This window comes from Erpetoichthys calabaricus, chromosome 1, assembly GCF_900747795.2.
Source record: "Erpetoichthys calabaricus chromosome 1, fErpCal1.3, whole genome shotgun sequence".
Classification (NCBI taxonomy): Eukaryota; Metazoa; Chordata; class Cladistia; order Polypteriformes; family Polypteridae; genus Erpetoichthys; species Erpetoichthys calabaricus.
Genome location: NC_041394.2, coordinates 117,850,181 through 117,865,448, shown reverse-complemented (window position 1 = coordinate 117,865,448; position 15,268 = coordinate 117,850,181). Strand labels below are relative to the sequence as shown.

The following is a 15,268-nucleotide window of genomic DNA, read 5'->3' as shown; positions in this document are numbered from 1 at the left end:
CTATGCCATATGTCAGTCCAGGAAGGTTGATGGAGTGGTGTGGTGTCTTTAAGGCTAAGGATCTGCTCTGGTATCTGGAAGGTTGCTGGTTCAAATCCTGTTGCTGCCAGAAAGGATTCTACTCCTTTTGGCTCTTAACCTGAAAATTGCTCCAGAGGCGCTTTACAATGGCTAACCCTGTGCTCTAACTCCAAAGGTCATGTAAAAAGAAAATTTCCTCTTGGGGATTAATATAGTGTACCAATTACCAAAAAAAAACCCAAAATGATCCAGTTTAGACACTATAATGTGATGCTGAAATCTTGGTGTAGGCTTACTGATTGTTTTTTTCAACACAGGATAATGTAAAACATCAAAGACAGGGGAAGCCTGTCTGGTTTTAGTACTTTGTAATAATCAGTATGGAATTCAGGGGGTAGTAGTGATCAAACCATTAGGATCTAGTGAATATAGTGTAAAATATTTCATAGTCGCTTGGCAGAGAGCATATGCAAAAACTGAAACTCTTCAGCTTAACTTTAGTGGGGCATATTTTAAGCTTATGGGTCAAACTTTAAAAGAGGTAAGCTGGGATTTGGTCTTGTCCGTTGCGGGAGATGGACATCTGAAGCGGAGCTCTGTTAGCAGCGGTGTTATTTTTTCTATTATTTCTTATTATCCCAAGGTATCCTGTATTTACCCAACCCAAGGGTTCTATTACAGTATATGCAAGCAAATATAAACATGACCGGCAAAAAAGGGGCTCAGAAAGAAACGGAAAAGAAGCCTAAAGCTACATCCAAGCCTGGACAGGCAAGTCCAAGTTCAAGTTCAAGGTATGGCGATAAGCTGCGGTGGGAGCTGCAGGAGCTGTGGCAGGACAATAAAAACTCAGAGAAATGCGTATATAATCGCTTTGAGGTGGCCTTTAAACGTATGCTGGAAAAAATTGAGGAGCACATTCAGGAAAATGTGTCTAAACTGAGAGCACTTGCCGATCAGCTGGAAGACGTTAAGCAGATATTCACGACTCGATTTGAAACAGCCGAAAATTTAGCATCCACTGCTGATGGAAAAGCAACAGCTGCAAATTCCGAATGCAAAAAACTCGGAGACAGAATTGCTGCTCTGGAAGATGGATGCAGAAGGAATAATATTAGAATTAAAGGTTTACCTGAGAATCACGAAAGTCCAAACCCAGTGAAATTCGTAGCTGCACTATTCCCCAAAATAATTGGAGAGGACTTTAAATCAAACACTAAGATAGCTGCAGCTTATCGCATACGGGGATCGAACAACTCTAAACCTAGGACTTTTATTGTGCGCTTCGAGAAGTTACAATCTAAATTAAATGTAATGTCACTTCTCAGACAGAAACAAGAGATTATATTTGAAAATAACCTCATTAGTATTTTCCCTGATCTCTCACTCTCAACAGCTGCTAAGCGTGCCGCTTTTTATAATATTAAACAGAACTTACAAAAAGCCGATATCAGATACAGCCTCTTGTATTCTGCCAAACTGAAAGTGGATATTCAAGGCAAACATTACAAGACTGTTAAACATCATACCCTTGGTTTATTGCTGTTGTTATTATTGTAATAGGGTTTACTATGCTTATCCACGGCCACTATTTAACACCATTCCCTGGGTTTACTATCTTAACATTTCAAGACTGTTGAAGATAGTTTTTTTTTATTTATGCTTATAGTATTTAGACTATATTGGCAATAGATATCTCAATTTTAATTCTCATACACCACTGCTGGGGGGCTTGTTTTTATTTTGGACGTGCTCTGTCTCTAGATATGTCAGAGGACTGGGACTTTGTGAAGTGGGGTCCAGCCTCACGTGGAGAGGCAAAGCAGGGGGGGAGAGAAAGAGAGCAAGTTATCTCTAATCTATCCTTTTAATCCCTATAATTATAATTACCAACATAACTATAATCTGCATGGCAATAACCTCTGGGAAAATTGGAAATTAAGGTCCAAGCTGTCTCACTTTCGGTTAAGACTACAAAATGATATCAAAAATTCAGAGTCAATGTCTCCAAGACGGGACAGTTAACTTTGTGAGCTGGAATGTTAAAGGCCTGAATCACGAATTAAAAAGAAAGAAAGTATTCTCTCACCTAACAATTCTAAACGCTAAAATAGTATTTTTACAGGATACCCACAGGATCAGTTCCGGCTGCAAAAGACTGGAATGGCCAAATGTTCCATTCCAGCTTTACAAAAAAAAAATAGAGGTGTGGGAATTCTCATACATAGAACAGTCTCATTTATAGTATCAGATGCTGTACCTGATCCTGAAGGGAGATACATGATTGTCATGGGTAATTTATTTAATTGTAAAGTGATTTTGATAAATGTTTATGCACCCAATGTGGATGATAGGGAATTCATCCAAAATGTATTTGCATCCATTCCCAATGTGAACACTCATAAAATTATAATGGCTGGGGATTTTAATTGTGTTTTAAATCCAGACCTAGATAGGTCTCCTGTCACAGGGTCAATGACATCTAACACTGCAAAGACAATTACACAGTTTGTAACTGACCAAAACTTATCAGACCCCTGGAGATTTCTAAACCCAAACTCAAGAACATATTCCTACTACTCACCAGTGCACCGTTACTACTCAAGAATTATTTCTTCGTAGATAACCATTTCTTGCCTACGATTAAATCCTGCAAGTATGACGCTATTGTTATTTCCGACCATGCCCCTCTGATCTTGGAGATAAAATCATTATGCCCCACATACTCATCTCGCATATGGTGTCTTAACCCACTTCTGTTAGCAGACAAGAACTGTACAGAATTTATATCAAAACAAATCAGTTTTTTTCTAAAGACAAATACTTTCTCAGAGGTGTCTGCAGGAATACTCTGGGAAACCCTGAAGGCCTTCTTAAGAGGACAGGTTATCTCATATCTTTTCCACAGAAATAAAATGAAAACCAAGCAGATATCAAAGCTAACCAGCGAAATTACTAGAATAGATCAAGAATATGCCAGGTGTCCAAGTGAGGCTCTTCATAGGAAAGGCAGGCTCTGAACTCAACCTCTTGACAATTAAAGAAACTCATTTTTAAAACAAGACATCATTACTATTAACATGGAGAGAAAGCTAATAAGCTTTTAGCTCAACAAATCCACAAGCAAGAAGTTCACAATGAAATCCCAGCAATCACCAACATAAACGGAGACAAAATAATTGACCATAAAAATATAATGCACACATTTAGAGACTACTATAAATCCTCATATTCTAAGTTTAAAGAAGACAAGACACAATCTAATGCATTTCAGGATGCATTAGAGATACCACAAATAGATACTCTTAGTGCAGAGGAATTGGATAAACCGCTGGCACTATCAGAATTGTTAGATGCTATAAAGTCACTTCAGAGTGGGAAAGCAGTAGGCCCCGATGGCGACCCTGCCGAATTTTATAAGAAGTTCTCCAGTCAGCTAGTTTCCCTCCTATTAGCAACATTCACAGAAGCTAGAGACAATAAAATTCTACCTCAAACTTTTCACCAAGCATTAATCACCATCTTTCCTAAACAAAATAAGGAAGTATTACAATATGCGTCATACAGACCAATTTCACTTCTGAATAATGATGTTAAGATACTAGAAGGATGGAGAAAGTGCTGCCTTCAGTAATATCACAAGATCAAACTGGATTTATTAAAGGCCAACACTTAGCGTCCAATCTTCGACGCCTGTTTAACGTAATATATTCATCTGCAAAGTCAAATATCCCAGAGATTTTATTATCCTTGGATGCAGAAAAAGCATTTGATATAATTGAATGTAACTACCTTTTCACTACATTGGAGAAATTTGGGTTTGGCCTGAACATTTGTGCATGGATCAAACTATTGTATACCAATCCAGAAGCTTCAGTTTGTATTAACAACATTAATTCAGACTACTTTAAACTAGAAAGTGGTACCAGACAAGGATGCCCCTTGTTACCACTACTTTTTGCAGTCGCCATTGAGATACTGGCAGTTCACTGTCGAATGCTTATGAGATAAAGGGGATTATCAGAGAAGGACTTGAACATAAAATTTCTCTATATGCAGATGATATGGTACTGCATATATCAGACCCACAAAATACTGTGTCTGCAGTTCTAACAGCACTAACAGAATTTCAAAAGATTTCTGGTCTCAGAATCAATTTGAATAAAAGTGTGCTCTTTCCAGTGAATTCTCAAGCACACAATATTAGATTGGACACCTTCCCTTTTATCATTGCAGATTAGTTTAAATATCTAGAGGTAAACATCACAAGTAAACATAAAGCTCTTTATCAACAAAATTTCGCCATCTGTGTGTAAAAAAATTAAGCAAGACTTGCAAAGATGGTCAACCCTTCACCTCACTTTAGCTGGAAGAATTAACATTATTAAGATGAATATCCGGGCGGCACGGTGGCGCAGTGGTAGCTGCCTCGCAGTTAGGAGACCCGGGCCAATCCCAGCCAATACAGGGTGCAAGGCAGGAAACAAATGTCGGGCAGGGCACACACACACACACACATACCAATCACACACTTGGACAATTTAGAATCACCAATGCACCTAACATGCATGTCTTTGAACTGTGGGAAGAAACCGGAGCACCCGGAGGAAACCCACGCAGACACGGGGAGAACATGCAAACTCCACGCAGGGAGGACCCGGGAAGCGAACCCAGGTCTCCTAACTGCGAGGCAGCAGTGCTACCCACTACACCACCGTGCCGCCCGGATATTCATCTTAATAATGTTAATTTTTCCAGCTAAAGTGAGGTGAAGGCCATCTTTGCAAGTCTTGCTTAATTTTTTTACATACAGACGGCGAAATTTTGTTGATAAAGAGCTTTATGTTTACTTCTGGACCAAAATTTTTTAATGCCTTTCAGACAGCCTTGGTGTCACAATCCCTCTTAATCCACTAACAGCTGTGTTTGGTGTACTTCCAGATGGGCTTAAAGTGGAGAAGGACAAACAAACTGTGATTGCCTTTACTACAGTATTGGCACACAGACTTATCTTGCTCAACTGGAAGAATCCTAACTCTCCCATTTTCAATCAGTGGGTAACTGATGTTATATATTATTTGAAATTAGAAAAAATAAAATTCTCGCTTAGAGGATCTGTGCAGAAATTTTTCAAAACCTTTCAGGATCTAATCAATAACATTCTAGAATAAGCTTTTAAAGCACCGAGGAAGCAGATTCTCTCCCCATTTTCTTTTTCTTCTCCATTTATATATATTCACTTATTAATTTATCTATTTACAGTGCTTATTTTTACTAGGTTTAAGTTTTACTCTGCTGCCCATGCTCTCTTTTTCAGGGGTAGGGGTTTGTTTTCAATCCTATTCTTGTAAAATTGCTTGTGGGAAAAAGTTTAGGTGTTCTTTATAGATTTAAGGGTGCTGAATCTAAATCTGGCAATGGAATTGCTCTATCAGGACTGTTTTTTGAGAGATGAAGGTATAAAATAAAAAACACTAATATATATACAATATAATATATGTGATATATTTTTAAAATTAATTAATTAAACTTGAAAAAATAAAACTGTACATAATTGTTATAAATATAACTGTCACTTACAAAATCTAGTCATTTGGTACTTTTTTTCCTCTTCTAATCCTCGAAAGGTGTTTCACGGTGGAATGACCAGCAGACTTCTGCTAACATAGACTCTTTCCACTTTAACATCTCTCCATTTGAGAGATGTCCTAGTGGAACCTCTTTCCATGTTCATCAGAGAGAGATCTTATGTTATCTTTTACTATTTGCTTGCCTATTATCTGTTCAAGATCATGGATGGATCAATCCTGCCTTGCAAATTTCTGTAAAAACCATTTAAGCAAAACCTTCTCTCTTCTGGACAATAAAAAGATGTCTTTCTAACCTTCATTCAAAAACACTTCCACAGAAGTACTGGGATGCATCATCAGTGATGTATCCTGGGGTCAACGGGTGTTTTGGGTTGGTTAAAACATCATACACCCTCACCCAGATGACCCAGTCGAGGGTGATCAGACCCCAGCTTGCATCCCAGCAGCAATTGACCACTGAGCCTCCCTCTTTAGCCAGAGCCACTTTGTGGCTCTCTCTGCAGCATCACAGATTGATTTGACAGCCCTCTTCTTAGCTAAACCTGACTCAGTGTTGTTGAGGGCGACACACTCTGGTAAATTCAGCTGCTTACCCAAATCAACTTTCAGCTGCCAATCAGCTGCTGAGGCAAGGAGGCCCATCAATCTTGGGTGTATTTGCCTCTAGCCTTAAAAAAATGTATCTTCTTTGGGCGGCATTGCTTGCTGGTTGCCATAGCCGAGGCTACTGTCTCAGCAACTGCCTTGAGCACTTGGTCATGCCTCCATTGGCAGCAGCTGTCTGCAAGTGCCTTCGGACAGCGGCTGAGGATGTGCTCAAGAGGTCCTCTTCCAGAGCACAAAATTGTGTTTCAGTCTTGCCCCAGACGTGGAGATTTGCCGGGCTTGGTAGGCCAGAAACTGGACTCTGTAGTAATCTGTTTGTAGGATGTTATCCTAGGTGACTAGGGATGGGCATCGAAAACCGGTTCTTGTTGAGAACCGGTTCCCACTGTTTCAATTCCTTGGAATTGCTTGCCATTTTTGCAAACGATTCCCCTATCGATTCCAGTCGCCTCGAATGACGTCACCGCGTTGCGTAGCGTCATTTACCCAGCCGGAAACATGGCGCCTAAGCGGCACAAATGCTCAAAAGTTTGGTTATACTTTACGAGAAAGGATGACAACAGGGCAACTTGCAATACTTGCAAAGTAGATATTTAATCAAAGGGAGGAAACACTACGAATATGCAAAAGCGTTTGCACACAAAACACGCGATAACCTTAAATGAATGTTGTGTTTTTGATCCACTCCGGACTAGTGAATCTCAACCCAGCAGCAGCGGTAACGTTTGCAGGTCCTCTCCCGTTAATACGGCAGGTAACTAATCAACTAGCATTGCATATTATGTTAGCGCGATTTGCCTTATTGCAAAACCTGCTATTATTGTGCATTGCATTTAGATGACCATGACGAGAGAGACAGACAGAGTCTGGCTGTCTCAGATGCTGGCAGTTCTCGCTGCAGTCTACCAGTAGCTTCTCCTTTCACAGAGGCGGGGAAAAGTAAAATGACACAGGCCAGGATAGACGAATGTCACCGAGCAGTGACTAAGTTTGTGGTAAAAGGCTTGCACCCATTTGCCACAGTAGATGCCCCCGATTTTCGGTAAGTGAATGTGTTTAATTGTATGCTAAGTCAGGGAATGTCAAATTTGCGTGTTCTCCTCTTACCAGATGTTTCATCCGTTTCCATTTCTGAGCTAAAACATGTGTTGAAGGCAGCCGTCACTGCAGATGGATGGGCAAGTTTTAGGCAAGATCATTACCTCACAGTAATGCTGCATTATGTCAGGAATGGCCAGGCTCAAGAAAAAGTCCTCAAAACCAAACCAGTGTACCAAGCACAGACAGGGACATCTGTAGCAGAGGAGACTGATGAGATCTTGGAGGAGTATGGTATCAAAGACAAGGTTGTGGCAGCCACTGTTGATAATGCGGCCAACATGGATGTAGCTGTCAAAATAGTTGATGGTTGCAGAATTGCACTGTGCACAGTTCCATTGGACTTGAGTTGATTGTATTTGTTGCTGGCTGATGTAGTTTTATTTTAGAGTGCTCAGCTCATATATGCTTTTAAAAAGGAGAGTGTAAATGTAACTGGACATTCTTGTGTAATTGCCACAGAATAATTTATGTTATACTTTGTTATTGCTACAGAAGAATATTTATTTTATTATTATTTTACATTTACACATTTTTTTCTGGGGACCCCATGGCACCCCATCGAGGAGCCGTAGGCTGTGGATCTCTTAAGATCTCACTGTTGGGTTTGTAAGGTCATGCTACTCCTAAATTTCTATCTTGTTCAAAGATAAGATATAAAACAAAGTTCTAAGTTAATCGACCTGTGTGTTCTCCTTTTTTAAAAATAAGAATCGATAGGAGAATCGATAAAGACTCGAATTGTTAAACAGAATCGAAAATGGAATCGGAATCGTGAAAATCTTATCAATTCCCATCCCTATAGGTGACCCTTCGCTGCTATACCGATTCCCACTTTGTCTATGCTCCCTGCTGTCTTTGACCCACTATCCTGCTTATTCTTTCTTTCTCCATGCCTGCTCGTACCTCCTCCTGGAGAAGAAGATGCCTCTTTTTACCCGTAGCTTTGCGAAGTTAGGTCGCGGGAAAGTAACCAAGACCAGCGCGACCTCTAGCCACGTTCCCTACAATCTCCCTCTGCCTCAGCCACCTCCAGCACCTCACTTGCTTTCCATTTCCTGTCCGTCCTGACCTCAATTCCCACCTTTGGATCCCTCAAGTCCCTGTACAGGAGTGCCTCCCTTGTCTTCGACATCATGAACTCTTCTTTTAAACCGCTTAAAGGGAGTTGCAAGATGTTACTCCTTCCATATAGAGGCGTGCTGCTGAGGCTGCGTGGAAGGCCGAGCCACATGTGAAGGTAGCTGCTGATCCTCCTTTCCATTGACTCTACTGTTGTCATTGGGACCTAGTAGACCAGCAGCGGCCACAGGATCCTGGGCAGGATGGCACGCTGGTAAATCCAGGCCCTGAATCTCCCTGGTAGACCTGACTTGTCTGCCTTTGTAAGCCACTCTTTGAGGTCTTTGGTGGTCTTATTGATAGAATTGGCTCCTTGAGACTGACATCAAAGACCTTCCCCAAACTCTTCACTGGCAGCTCAGTAATGAATGGAATGATGTTCCCGGCTAGTGAAAAGCGGAACTTGTCCACTACACACCCTTTCGTCAGTACCAATGACCTAGATTTGCTGGGTTTTAAGCTCATCCTTGCCCATGCTATGAGCTTTTCTAGACCTTGAAGAATCCACTTGGTTCCTGGCACTGAGGATGTGGTAATCGTAAGATCATCCATGAAGGCCTTGATTGAGGGTTGTCTCATGCCAGATTATGTCTTTGGGCCTCAGCATACAACCTTTGCTGATTTAGCAACCATATTCATGGCCATGGCGAAAAGGGTAACAGAAATGGTACACCCTGTTATAATTCCTTTTTATAGCCGAAGCCATTTTGATGTTTCAGACCCAGACATATGATTCTGAAGTCGTTATAGTAATCCAGAATAAGGCTTCTGATGTAATTGGGAACATGGTGTCTCTGCAGGGTGACGTCCACTAAGCTGTGCAGTATGGACTCGAAGGCATTAGTCAGATCCAACCACAAAACAGCCAGATCTCCCTTTGCCTCCCAGGCTTCACTGATGAGCTGAGTGACGACACCTGTATGTTCCAAGCAGCCTGGTACCCCAGGAGTCCTGCCTTTCTGCACTAACGTATTGATATAATCGTTCGGAGGATAAACTCTGTCAAGCATCAAGACAAAATACTAAAGAAGATTTTGCCTTCGGCACTGAGCAGTGAGATGATATGGAACTGCCCAATGTTCTTTGAATTTTCCTCCTTAGAAATCCATACTCCTTCTACATACCTCCACTGATTGGTGACTCTCCCTCTTCGCCAGATCACTCTAAAGATCTTCCACAGGTGGCTGAGGTGTCTTGGACATCTCTTATAAATGATATATGGCACAAAGCTTGGTCCTGGAGCTGAGGCTGATCGTGCTCTTTTGAGTACTTCCTGGACCTCCTTTAGGCTGGGTTCTCGGAGGTAAAATTCAACCTTGGGGGCAGGCGGCTCAATGAGAGCATACTGGAAACCAATCGCCTGATCTCTTTGTGGATCACTTGGGGTGTTTTTGAGGAACTGGTCGGCCTCCTTTTGTGAACTTACCAGGTGGCTGCTGCGCTTGTCCCCTAATAGCCTTTTGACAAAGCTGAAGCGGTTTGAAAGGAAGGCTAGTTGTTCCCTAGCTCTCTCTTTTCTCCTTTTCCTGTGCCCCTCTGCTCTGCCATAGAGTCATGAGCTTCTTTCTCATGATGTCCCTCAGTTCAATAAGAGGTTCCTTCTGATCCACCCTTGCTCTCTTGTATTGCCTTTTAAGTGCGCAGAGCTTCCGGTTTAACTGTCGAATCTGGTTGGCTCTACAGTTCTTGACATAGGAGACTCCAGGTTTCCCCTTTTCATCTTAGACAAACTGCTCTGTAGTATAGCTGATGATGCTGATGATCCTCATCAAACTGACACCGCTCTGTTTTTTTATTTGCTGAGGGCCATCTAATCTTTCTGTGCTGTGCTGACTGTAGGAGGATGAAAGCTCCGGAGGTTCTGGGCTTTGTGGGGTGATTCCTGGCCGGGCTCCTCCTGCATCTCACCAGGGCTGCTGCTTGTGGACTGCTCTTCATGTTCCCTCTGTCCGCAAAACTTCCTGGCCATGTGGATTTTTAGGCCATGCTTGTTCTTACAGAGCTTGACACAGGTGCATCTTATGGTGTTCATCATTATTGCTTGTTCATTAGCCTGTTCCGTTACTTTTGAATCCATCCTGTTGGGGATCTCATCCTACCCCAACTTGAGATCCCCCCGGGGTATTTCCTTATAGGTTTGCCCGTAGCTTTAATGGGTATCTTCCTCACAGAAGACCCAGATGGGGGTGCGAACTCAACCTGAACAGTGCCGTCTTCCAAACCTGCCAGCTGTCTTTCCAGTCGTCACCGATCTATTCTTGCTTGTCAGCCCAGTCTATTCCTGAGTGTCACTGGCGAACTGAAGCACTGAGATGCATCATCAGTGATGTATCCTGGGGTCAACGGGTGTTTCGGGTCTGTTAAAACATCATAACCCTCACCCATATAAATTCTAGGCTGTTTTGAAGAAATAAGAAAATAGAAAAAATACTTGATTTGTGTTGCTTCCACCTCAACTAACATTAAGAACGAGAAAGACTACCTTTTTGCAGCTCAAAATATACTTCAAATAATATTCTGAGCATGAAAAATACTTATGCCACAATACAAACAAATCTTATTTTTGAAAAATCAACTATTTTTTTCAAAATGGTGTTTTTCATTGAATCCAATATTTTGCATAAACGGTTTGAGAAAGAAAAGTTCAAATTTCAGCACACCAAAATCTATAAAGTATAATGGCTTTTTCTTGTGGCAGGATATTGGTGCAGATCAGTGTTATTCATTAGATTCTAAATAATATCCTACTGATACATTTAGCTTAATTCCTAGTTGAAAAAAAACCTATTTCAAAACAAGAAATAAACTGGTCCACAATTTTACACATTTTATTCTGGAAACCCATATAAAGGAAACGTATCATAAATGAAAATGTGGACAAGTTAAGAGGCAGAAGAGTGATTTTCGTAAAGATTATTGGCCCAGGGAGTTCACTGGGAAGTTTTGAGCCACCAAACGGGTCACCCCTTTTAATATGTACACTTAAAGGCGCATTCAGTAAAGCAAAATGAAAAAAAAGTAGGTGAACTACAAATTAAACAAGAGACCTTTTCTCAGGTGCTTCAATTTCAGGTAGATGCTCCAGTCATCAGAAGTCTGCTCTCTCCTGAGTGAGACGCGTCATGCTATGTCACATTTTTATAGCACAGAGTACGCAGGAGGCGGAGGCGGTTTCTCTCCATGGGCAGTTTCTCAGGGCTGTTGGAGAAAAGGGAAATGTTACCATGCCCCCATATGCCCTCTCCTCCATAAACTCAAACTATTTAAAGTAGACAAGGACCTCATGTTGTCCTTTTATCGCAGTGTGATCCAGTCCGTGATCACTTTCAGTTTCATTGCCTGGTTTAATAGTCTGACAAACCAAAACTCAAAAAAGCTCCAGCAGATTACAAAGTATGCAGCTAAAGTTATTGGGGCTGATGTAGATGATTTGACTAGTGTGTGTCAGAGGACAATGTTAAAGAAACTGGAAATCATCTCAACTGATGACAGACATCCATTACATGTAGAACTAAAGTTCAGTAAATCAGGAAGGATAGTCGCTTTGAAAACCCACACAAATCGCTCCAGAAACTCCTTTCTTCCTAGTGCCATACGACTTTTCAATAAGAAATATCGGAGATAATGATTAAGGTTTTGAAAGATATCCTGTAACCTTTTTTTTTTTGGTGTAAATATGTATTATCTGACTGCCTTACCTTAACCTTTCTTGTTTCTATTTGTCTGTTTTATTTTATTCTGTCTGTTATTAGATGCAACTGAGATGGCAAAGTTCATGTTTTCTTGTGTAACTTTAATGTAGTAAGTTTGCACTGCAAAGAACGAACAGCTTCTGTTCAAGAATTTCTAAAAATTCTTCCATCCATCCATCCATTTTCCAACCCGCTGAATCCGAACACAGGGTCACGGGGGTCTGCTGGAGCCAATCCCAGCCAACACAGGGCACAAGGCAGGGAACCAATCCCGGGCAGGGTGCCAACCCACCGCAGGACACACACAAACACACCCACACACCAAGCACACACTAGGGCCAATTTAGAATCGCCAATCCACCTAACCTGCATGTCTTTGGACTGTGGGAGGAAACCGGAACGCCCGGAGGAAACCCACGCAGACACGGGGAGAACATGCAAACTCCATGCAGGGAGGACCCGGGAAGCGAACTCGGGTCTCCTAACTGCGAGGCAGCAGCGCTACCACTGCGCCAGAAACCTTAAACCTTAAGAGTGGTAGTGCTTATCTTTGGTGAATCTGGAAGGCAAACCTTAGACATATATGCATGCCTAGGAGTAAAATGAGCAGCTTTAGCAAATTGATTTATCATAACAAGGATGACAATAAAGCCCATAAATGGTGGTAGAATGATAGTAACTTTTATTGAAATGTATGACAATGTTTTGAAAACAACTGGATCAGTTATTTGACTTTTCTGAACAAATTGATTGATTTTGCTGCATTGCTTTTTGTACAGGCTCACAATATTCCTTAACATACTAATTTGAAGTATTTCACTAAAAACAAGTAATTCTTTTGTCTATTTTGTGCCATGCAAATTTTGACTTATGACAGAAAGGCCCATCTTGTGTGCTGTGAATGCAAGTCCTTATACATGGTCATTCTGAATAATACAAGGTGCTTGAACACACTCTTGCAAATATCTCCATTCTTTTCAAGCAAGTTTTATTTCTGGATTGAAAATGAAATCTTGTGAAGCATTTAGTTATTACAAATCATTATTATAGAGTCTGGATCTTGCATATTAACTTTGACTTATGACTTTTGGTAAACATTCAGAGCTTTTGGTATCTTGGTAAATTTTTGGTTTTCTGACAAAGACCCCTGCTTATTTTTGTCCACAATTTTTCATTCCTCCCCAGGTCCATTCTTATCTTACCATTGGCAGCGTGATGTTTAGCAGCAACACCACAGTAAAAAAATCCCCATTGAAACCAGCACTACGTTAACACTAAAGGATGTAGTAAATAAAACAAATAAAAAGTTAAAGTAAACAAAACATACAAACTCGTGGAAAATCTTGACAGCTTTGACCTGGCAAATGATGATTAAGCTTTGGCAGGCATTTTGGTCTTGATGGTTCAAGTAACGTGTAAGTACAGAGGCACAAATTACATAAAAGTCATTTTGAAGGGAATGTTTTTGCAGATACTTATCTAAATGTAAACTGAAATTCCTTAGCTGCATCCATCCTGGAATGGTACTCTTTAGAAATTTTCTAAAGATATGTATGATACTAATCTTTTACCTTTGTGGTAACATTAATATAAGCAGAAAGACCTACCAAGAACAGAGCAAAAGTGCACAACCTTGCAACATTTTGAAGACAAAATTAAATTATGGCAATGTTAACATCAGCCTCAAAAACTTTAAAGATGCGTTTTGCAAAAGTATTTCTTTGATCCTCTTTGCTGTGCCAACAGTGAATCTTATATTATTGTTATCTTCTGTGTGTTTTTTACGCAAACAATTAAATGTAAATGTTTTGCAAGAATGGTAATGCCAGAGGTTCAAGGACAATTCCTTAGATGCTTTCAAAGTTACCATTTTTCTTAATGTGCTGTAATGTAATGTAATGAAGATTAATTGACCCATTTTGTCATTGTACTGGTTTTGCCTTTTTATACTTAACTACTTTAAATCATTTAAAATTAAATTTTATTTGTCACATACAAATTATACATATGGTACAATATGTTATGAAATGCATAGTTGCTCAGCTCCAATGACTGTGCCTTTAAGAAGAATATAAAAGGACAATAATAATAATACATGACTTAAAAATATTAAAAATCTTTAACAAATTGTTAAGCATGTGATAAATAATATGTAGTAATTACATTAATAACATAATAATGAAATTACCTTAATGTAAATGAGTTAACAGTAGGGCATCATGTACAATATTTATAGACACGTTCCTTATTCAAGATAAAAATGAACAGTGGAAAGAAGTTCCTCCTCAGTCTCTCTGAACTGGACTTCAGGTAGCACTAGTGTTTACCTGACTACAGCACAGAATGGGATGGCTGGTATCTCTGCCAATTTTCTTTGCCCTGGTCTGACAATGTTTAGTTATCAACTGTGTAGAGCCTTGCAATCCTGCTGTGTGCTGTTCACAAACCAGGAAGCAATAACAAGAACATTTATTTATATAACACATTTTCATACAAACAATGTAGCTCATACTGTTTTACAAGATGCCAATATTTCTAATCAGAATACTTTCAGTGGAGAATTGTAATTGGGAGGGCAGCCTGAAATCCCTGAGACATCTGAGGTGGTAAAAACGTTGTTATGTCTACTTTAACAAGGTTAAAGTAAACGAGGTTTGTTTGGACCAGGTTCAGTCCTCTGTGATGTGGACACCAAGGTATCTGAAACTGTCCACCCTCTCCACCAGAGTGCTGTTAATACTGAGGGGATGATAGTACCTCTGCTGTTTTCTCCCACAATCATCTCCTTTGTCTTGCCCACATTCAGGAGTAGAATGTTGTCTTGACACCAGTGTGACAAACTCCCCACTTCATCATCCTCCAGCAACACTACTGATGTGAAAAATCTACAAATAAGTAAGAAGAATACACAGTGAGATTTTTAATGGCACAGTTGTATACACACCGTTGATATGACGATGATTTATTTATTTTTTCGGTGGGGATCCCAGGAACATGCCCAGCCTTGACTCAACTCACACACACTCCCTCACAGACACAAAAAAGCAACTAGTAATGAACAAAAACTGAAGACTGTATTAAACAATAATAATCAAATTATAGGCAAACTACAACGATCCCACCCCAGTTCCCATCCAG

General features: G+C 40.4%; 1 pseudogene; it reads right to left on the bottom strand.

Moving 5' to 3' along the window:
• Window positions 1-8,135: 8,135 nt before the first annotated feature.
• LOC114649102 (uncharacterized) lies at window positions 8,136-10,515 on the bottom strand (annotated as a pseudogene).
• Window positions 10,516-15,268: the final 4,753 nt, after the last annotated feature.